We start from the raw sequence: 9,415 nt of genomic DNA, 5'->3' as shown, positions 1-9,415 counted from the left end.
GGCAAATAAAAGTCCAGTTTTCTAGGTCTTGAAGACTTAGTTCTTTTAACATAAATTGTTCTGAAGTTTCAATAGCTATAATTTTTTTCTAAGAACATAAAGTAAAATCTCTTGCAGGTTCCTTGTGTTACTGGTAAAAATACTGTTGGCAGGAAGGAAAAACTCAGTTTTGTTCTGTCTTTCATGAACTAAAATGGAATTGTTTTATCTCCCAAATGGACTAAATCTGGACGTCTGGGTATTAGCAGAATCAAGTATGGTCTCAGCCTAGCTTCACTGCTTATTTTCTTATATGTGTGTGGCAGGGGCAGGGGACGTGATATAAGACTGAAGAAACTTTCCACAATTTGTATGATTCCCCCAGCTCTGAGCTAATTTCACTTTCTAGTTTTCATGCGCTGATGCTGAGCTCTTTTGAGGTCCCTGACAGTGCAGGGAGCTATTTAAATAAATGCATCTGTTTGTTTAGGCAAATCACAGAGCAGTAGTAGCTTCTACAGTTTGGTATATATTTCAGAAGTAGGCTCTGCATTTCATTCATATCCACAGTTGCACATGAACATAACTCCTCTGTGTGGCTGTCCCTGCTGATTGGGAGAAGGACGGTAGAGAAGTCTGCAGAAATTACAGTGTTTGTCTTTTGGAATTTGGGGAAAATTTATACTAATTTAAGTAAAGTGTCTTCACTTTTGCTGTTTTTAATAATGGCTATCGTATTCCACATACATTGCCTAGCTCAGTTGCAGGTGCATGCTACGTCTAGAAGGCAAGGAGCATTTTTCTTTTGTCAGGAGCCACGTTAGGGGCACAAGAGTCATGGAGGGATGCTCGTGGAAGCCATTATTCATCTGCTCCCATTCTGAGTATGACCATGCATTAGGGGTGTAGCTATGCAGGTGATTTACTTCTCTGAAAATGACTCAGGTAAATTTTCATTTTCAAATAAGGCACTGAATGATATGGTCCTCTCATTAAGGTACTAAGTGAGATGGTGACCCAGGCAAGGCTGAGAGAAGTAGTCCCAGGAATCATGAAGTCACTTTACTGTTAATGGCATGTTGTGCAGCTTTTCCTTTACAGTTTACCTCATCACCTTCTGTTAGGAAGATAAAGCCAGAAGTGCTTCTGTAACTGAAAATACTTCCCCTACCTCTGTGCTGTAGGTAGCATAACCATGTAGCAGAGGTTCTGCCACCCCAGAGATTCAACATTTGTGTTAGCTGTCGGAGAGAGTCCAGACTTCCACTGACAATTCAAATGGATCTTCTGGTTGGAGAACCTCCCAACACAGCTGAAACAGTCTTCTTTTGTCTGAGCAGAAGTCCTATTCTCTGACTGCTACAAGGCCATTGCTGTTTTGGCATTTCTCCTGATGTTTTTATGATAGTCATTTTAAAGTACTGCACATTTTTCATTTTTGGGACAGTTCTCAAAAATTTGCCCATAAATGCCACTTCAGCTGGGTGAATGCTGCTTTTTATCACTGCATTCCTAAAGGCGTTTCTGTTGTTTTCCCAGACCACTGCTTTGGTTCGTTGATGTTGAAACCATTTTCAGCACAGGCACAATGGGTTAACGTTTTCCTGCTTCTTTGTGTAGTGATTGCAGCTTTTAGACCAACCTGTAGCAGGCAACAGAATACAGGCATTTTATAAGAGATACACATAAAGACCTGCACATATTTTTGAGGAAAGTTTTAAGGACAGAGGGAGGCAAGATGGGAAGGAGGAAAAGCTATGGATATTGTCTGATGAAATACAGTGGAACAGGAGAAATGTTAATTTTCCCATTTCATGCCCTACAGCATTTTTCACTGGGCAGATTATTGTTATATGGGAAAGGCCTCTTTGTTTCAAGGTGCCTCGGTACGGAGTGCACAACCTTCAGTGGACTTGGCTGGGTTATGCAGCCCAGGAACCTGGAGGGGAGGGGGTAATAGGAAAGGAGGCAGTGCATAGCCATGTTGTCACATGAACAGAGTAGCCCTGAACCATGGCATGGCCCATTGCTATTTCTGCTTTTCCAAATGGAAATTAAATTACAACAGCCTCCCCTCTGGTCCCTTTAATTTCATCTCTTTTCTGGTTTAGCTGTACTGAACAGTGGGGGAAAGGAGAGAACATTATCTCCTCTGACCCGCCTCTGTTAGAGGCTCGTATGGGTAGCACAGGAGAATCAATCCCCTTGCTTCACTGTGGGAGCCTGTCAGTGAGATTTGTCCAGTGGCATTAGGAACAGCAAGACTGGTCCCTGACAGCCTTAGTCCATGTTGAGGTTGTCTTCAGCGCCAGGGGCTGCTGAGATTTTCTTTACAAGCTTCTGTATGAAAAAACCTCCCCACAAAATTCCCTCTTTGTTTTTTAAACTAGCTTGAGCAGATATTTTAATTAAAAACTACCAGTTGCAGTACATAGCAGGGCACTGGAAACCCTTTCTCTGTGGCAGTTTCTCAGCACAAATACTTCTGTGTGGTTGTGGTCACATGTTTGATTGACTTGGTTCCCAAGCTGATGTTCACAGTACTGTATTCATCTTGTTCAGATGACTGTGAGATGCAGCCCGAATGCACTGATGCTGACAGTGAATGTGAGGAGAACCAGACATTTGACAGCATCTCCATTTTTCAGAGCTGATGTAGGATGATCTGTCACATGATGCTAGGCCACAGCCTGTCATTTATATAGCTACAGCTGTAATGTGGGTAAAATGAGCAGAAATGAGAGAATTGACAACAGGGGGAAAAAAAGGGGGGCAGGACTATTTATGCCCACCTCCTCTCACAAAATTGCACAAGCATTTTTTATTTTAATGAATGCAATATTGATCCCATATCTCAGATCTACCTGCTATTTCTACAGGTTGGAACAGCATTGGCAACCTATCCATGCCTGCTGTTCAGGGTAACGTGTCTGCCCAGGGCAGGTATCAGAGATCCTTTAAGGTGGTATCAGAGATCCTTTGGGCTGATTCTGTGCCATATCCATTACGGCTGTTAGGGAAGCCTTTCTCATTGTGGCTTGGTGTGCACAAGCAGCAGCAGCCAGAAACTTGGGAGATTAAAAAAATTGTTTTATCTTGAGCTAAACAGCCATACTCTCAAGCTGGGAGCTGCAACAGCCTTGTGTATTTTGTAGGAGGCACAGAGAAAGGAGATCCCTAAGGATGTATTGAGTGCTGCCAAAGTACAGCACCTAAGATGGATTAAGGGACCTTTTCTGGCAGAAGACTAAGAGCTGATTCAAGCCACCCTTCCAGGTCAGGCAGCCTGTGGTCTTTATACAGTTACTGGGGAGACAAGTGTGGGGTACGAGTAACTCTGTGTATACAGTTCTTTACCTGGATTTTCCCCTGTGCATCAAGTCCTGCTGTTCCTTGTTTGGCTGGTCTTCCCTGTAATTTGGGAATAATAGTTTTTGTAGCACTGGACTGTTCAGAACTGCGTAAGGGAAATGCAGCTACATCGTAAGGGCAGTATTCAGAAACGCGTCTTCCACTTGCCATCTGCCTGTTTCCCCACCTGTTCCCATATAAACCCAAAACAGGAGGTTGGGTGCAGTGGTAGAGGGATGAGGCATGAGCTGCGCTGTCCCAGGCTTTGCACTAGGAGTTGTGGGCCCAAGTGATGTTTTGCGAGTCCTAGTTGCCTCCCCACTTCACTTTTTCTCTAGGACATGCGTAATAAACTGCTGGTGGCCTAAATGTGCAGGGAACACGACGTGCACAGGCTACCACGCTGGGGGCTTAGGAGAGAAACAGAACAAGGCTTCTGCCCATCCCTCTCATTCTCTATTCACCTTCTCGCAAGCAAATGGAAAGTCAGTGCCACTCAGCTTACTCATTTCTGATTTGAGGATCAGTCAGCTTGCACAGGGGTGTGTGTACAAGTGAGGTTGTTCTTGTGTTGCTTGACTCTGTAAATCATATTCTTGTGCCTATCTTGGGTTAAAAAGAAAGCTCCGTGAGGTATGTGGTACTTCTGTGGTAAATGTAACATTTTTCTTAGTATCATATACTTCTCCTGAGATGACTGGGGCACCACCCTTGACAATGATGAATTATTTACAGCAGACCGACAGCCATTTATCCTGTGGTACCATCTGCCATAAAGATCACATTTTGTCTTAGCAGCTTCCTCCCTTTGTTATTCTTTGAAACAATATTTGAAGATGTGGAAGCAGTGAGGAATGGATAACCACCTCTGGGCCATGGTTTCAGTGGCATGTTCAGATGCTCCTGGACAACAGTGTTAAAGGTTAAATGCTCTTGGCATTTGATGGGAAAAACTCTAACAAAGGTGAAGTGAATGATGCAAGCCTAGCATGAGCTTTAACTGTTTAGGATGTTTCCCATGTGCATCCTTTGCTGGTCTCCTTGGTATAAGGGTCATGTTGTGGGCAAGGAGGAGGCGTGACTGGAGCAGAACTGGCAGATGGTCCCTTGAAGGTCGTTTCTTGTTGCTGTCTCCTGTAGTGATGCCATATGCTGTGCAGGGGGATGTTTCCTTACTCTTCATGGAGTGTAAACTCATCAAAACAGTAAGTGCAGCATGCCATCAACTCTCAGCTCTTGAAGTTTCTGATTAGGTCTGTAGCTTTAAGACATTTTTTTAGTATGTTGTCAAAGAGTATATAAAATAAGTATGTTTGAAAAGAAATTAAAAAAACATCTGTCCGTGATGAAGGTGGAGGTTTTCTCTTTAGTGATTTAACTTTTTTCTCCTGAAATTCTCTTTCTGCCTATAAGATTTTTTTTTTTTTCCCCCCTAAGATCTTTCCTTGTAACCTGTGAACATCCAGAGCATGGACAGTGCCATATAGGAGATTTGAGGGAACTGAATGCCACCACTCCTTCTGGAATCATAGGTGCTCCTCTTAGCTGTTGGTAACAGCAAGTATTTCCAACAGAAAATACCTGAAGCAAATGCCCACAGCAACTGTGGGGGGTAAGCTGTGTATCAAACAGAAGAAGTTGGCTGTCTTGAATGCAGTTAGTGTTTCTGAGCTGCTTGTGCAAATTTTACCCCATCTCACAGTGGAGTCTTTCTAAAACTGAGGGTCCCATGGTGAAAGCACATGAAAACCATTGTTGATCTATATAATACGTGATCTTTAGAAAGATTTCCCCCCCCCCCTTTTTTTTTAATTGTGGTTAATAACATCAAGAGAAGATTTTTATCCTGAAAGAATAAATGGAGGCATAAATGAGTTTATAGAGGTACAAATCCTGGCATACTTTTTCCAGCAAATTTGTCATCAAAGTAAAAGGGAACAATGTCTGAGTAAAGCAGTACAGCAGGATGTGTTTACCTATTCAAATGACTTGAGCCCTTTTAGAAAGGGCTCAGCTGTCTTAGCATTATATCACCTTATGCCACTGGCATTGGTGTTTAATATCACTCACTCATCAGTTCGGCTATGACCCGAACTTTACAAGTCTTTAGAGGCAGGAAAAGTTTTTTGTGAAGTGATTCTGTCCACTTTCTCAGGACTAAGGTAGAGATCCAAGAGGTTCTAGTAGCCAGGCCACCAAGGCTCAAAGGGGTATAACTTCTCTTTGTTTTACTCTTCTCTTTTGCTCTTTAAGTTTCATTGACGTATCTCTGTCAGCCTGTTTACAATTTGCTATTAAAGCTATTCTTTGAACACAGTATTTTATGGGCTGTATAGCCAACAGGTGGGTTTAGGATTGCAAGGACTGCGCATGAAGTTAACAAATTCGGCTATTAAAACAGAGATATTTGGTACTACTTTTTAAAGTTGTAATATTTACCTGTGGGTCATAATTGATTACTGACAGTGTGTACAGTTATACACTTTTCTTAACATTAGATATTTATAATTAACTTATTCTTTGTGTAAATATTGATCTAGTGATGGATATTGTCTCATTTTGCCTAATAACTAACAGATACCTTGGTAAATATCTAAGTTTTTGGGGTGGAGGGTGGTGGTGGTGTATTTAACAAACTACATAGCTTATGTTGCTGAATTGACCTTTTCCCCATCAGCCTTTCCTTGTTTGTATTCTAAAAAGCATATCCGATGGTCATACAGCCTCCTTGGTCACTTCGCCTCTGCAGCAGGGCAATACTTTCGTACCATGATAAGATCAGACATGTGGAAACTGCAAAGATTAAAGGAAAACAATAGTCAAATTAAATTTTGCTTTTTTTCTTTGACTTTGAAAGATGATTTTCAAGCAGATTCAAGTAGATGCAATGGGCAAAAACATAGAAAGTGTGGAAATTTAGAAATCATAGTCTGACTTATGTTTATTTCATTTTCCTACTCTAGAATGGCAATTTGAAGCACTGATGTGCTGGCATTCTTGCATTCCTGACCACTGGAAGTACTATTTTAGCTACCACATGAGTGAAGCACAGGAGAATAGTAGAGCCAACACCCCTCAGCATTGCCTGGTCATTGGATTTCTTAGGCTCCAACACTGCTTCCATAGACAGAGACTTTTCGGTTTTGGAAAGGAAGCAGTTCTGAGAGAGGAAAAAAAAGGTAATCGGGACATTTTTGAAAGAAGCAAGATGAGATTGGTAAGTTAATGCTGTCATCATAATGGTTAGATTTCAGGAAGCAAAGTAACTAGCTGATACCTGCAGTAGATTCAGCACTGTAGCGTTGGACTTGTGTAATGTGTCCTGTGAGATGTTTCATTTAGTACTGGCAAAAAGCCAAAAACCACACCTTAAAATACCCTTTTCCAGTTTCTCCTAACCCAGGTGAGCCTTGTTATTGTCTGTTGTGAATGTGGACAGTGAATGGTTTGTATATCTAGCTGCTTATGTTAGGCGTGAGTTCAATTCAGTTGAATTACTATTTCGTATGAGCTGATGCAGAGCTCTATTACTTTGTTGCACTGATTTTCAAGTCATACTGGATATAGAAGTCAGAGGAAGAATAAGCAAGATTGTGTCTAAATAACAGCATAATTAATCTCCTATTATGTAGCACCTTTGTCTCATCCCACAGGATGTACAAAGAATTTAAAGAGCTGGTATAAGAGTGATGCAAAGAGGGTTCACGCATGTGTGATGACTGCTTCTAGGATAGAGTGGCAACTGTGTAATATCATATGTCGCTAATGCACAATGGTAAAAACTAATTATTCAACAGAATCAGCAGTAAGATTTTTTTTTTTCCTCAGGTGGCAGAATAGAGCTACCTGGGTTGGTATTTGGCTAGTATACTGGAGCTGATGTGTAAATTCTGGAGCAAAAATTGCTGTTGGATATTCTGATTCCATTGGTCAGACCTTTGATAACTCGTCTAAAAAGTGAGGTGTTCATCAGTACAGCATTGACTTCTGACATGGCTGGCTTTGTAATGTTTCTGCTGAGGGGAAAAGTGGTCTCCTTCCTATGAAGGAAATATGATACGGCCTGGCCTTTCTCTCTTTAGGAAATAGGGTTGTAGCCAATAGTTTAAGATATGTTGCTGAGCTTTCCTTAGGTTTCAGAAATTTTGTTATTTGTTGGAAGCAACTCCTGTGTTTAATTTGGCTGGGAATGTTGTAAGTCCAATTCCATGTTGGAATTGGCATGGGATAGGCTGGTGGTGGCGAAGGATGTTAGAAAGATGCAGAACACCCAGGTACAAAGACCCGTGCAGAAGACAGGTGCTGAAAGCTGGGGAGATGCAATTCATCTTCAGTAGAAACACTACTTCCCTGGCTGAGCATGTCGGTGGAGTGTCTCAATGTGAAAAGGCCACCTGTAGTGCCTGCTCCTTATACCCGTCTTCCAGAGCAGCCAGTTTCTTCATGAAGTGAAGGTCTTTGTGTTAATGGGAGTGTATGACAATGTAATGTGACTTTTGGAAGGGTTACAGCAAGTTCTGAATGATATATGAAATGAAAAATCCCCGCCTGGTGCGGAGAAAGCATGTACAGCGCTGGATGATACGCTGCCAACAGTTCTAACACGGGGCTCCTTCACAGATTTTCCGCCTCAATCAGCAATGCACTTGACATCCCCTGAGCAAAATCTCTCCTCTACTTTTTTTTTTTCCCCTCTGTACGAGCGAAGAAAAATTCTTCAGCTTTATAGCTTACCTGCTGCCTAAAATACTCATTCAATAATCTTTCTCTGCTTCCAGTTGTGACAGTCTCTATAGGCAAGCATCCTCTCCCTATAATTCATTCAGGCTCTTTCAGGTACTTTTACTGTAAATTTATTCTCCATACACTGGGAGGGTGGGGCAAGCAAATCTTGATCAGCAATATAGTCAGTGATGTACAACATTTGCTGCTCAAGTCTGATGCAAAAATTAGCGAGGAAGTAAACAATAAGGCCAGGTAAAGAGTGATAACCTAGTTTAATGTTTCTGTTCCAGCAAAAGTGTTTTTTAATACAGTCAAGCCCTAGCTAGTATATATTGGAACAGAGAATGGAGTAAATGACATTTGGAATCACATCTTCCATTCTTGCAGAAGAACTTAAGTGGCATTACAGATAATTTCTTTAACTTGAATTTTTGCTGCTGTGCTGTGGCAAAAAATAGCTGATGTGATCCATGAAAAAGAGAAACATTTAGTACTGTGTGTAAGCTTCCTCCTACGATGATGTGTCCTGTTCTGCCCAAGCTGGGCTATAAAATGCGTTGAAGACTGGAAAACAAGCATCGGGATGAGGGGCTTAAAGAATTAGGAGTATTCAGCTAATTTCAGAGCGGGCTGAGAGGTCACTCTGAAGAAGACACCTGATAGCAGAGGCTTTTCCACCTGGCTGACAGAAGCTGAAGTTGAGCTAATTATTGGATGCCGGGGGGGGAACATTGTCACCGAGGATGAGGAAAAGGCTGAGGTACTTAATGCCTTCTTTGCCTCAGTCTTTAACAGGCAGACCAGTTATCCACAGGGTATTTAGCCCCCTGAGCTGGAAGACAGGGACGACGAGCAGGATAAACCCCCCATAATCCAAGAGGAAGCAGTTAATGACCTGCTACGCCACCTGGATACTCACAAGTCTGTGGGGCCGGATGGGATCCACCCGAGAGTGCTGAGAGAGCTGGCGAACGAAGCAGAGAGAGAATATGTCTGATGTTCCCGAGTGATAAATACCACTACTTCAAATGCACATACTAACAGTTGTGACACCCATCTACAAGAAGGGCCAGAAGGAGGATCTGGGGAACTACAGGCCTGTCAGCCTGACCTCAGTGCCAGTGAAGATTATGGAGTGGTTCATCTTGAGGGCGCTCACAAGGCATGAGTGGGACAACCAGGGGATCAGGCCCAGCCAGCATGGGTTCATGAAAGGCAGGTCCTGCTTGACCAACCTGATCTCCTTCTGTGACCAGGTGACCCGCCGAGTGGATGAGGGAAAGGCTGTGGATGTGGTCTACCTGGACTTCAGTAAGGCCTTTGACACCGTCTCCCACAGCATTCTCCTAGAGAAGCTGGC

Source organism: Pygoscelis adeliae, unplaced genomic scaffold, assembly GCF_000699105.1.
Source record: "Pygoscelis adeliae isolate BGI_AS28 unplaced genomic scaffold, ASM69910v1 Scaffold186, whole genome shotgun sequence".
Classification (NCBI taxonomy): Eukaryota; Metazoa; Chordata; class Aves; order Sphenisciformes; family Spheniscidae; genus Pygoscelis; species Pygoscelis adeliae.
This window is presented reverse-complemented; position numbering follows the sequence as displayed.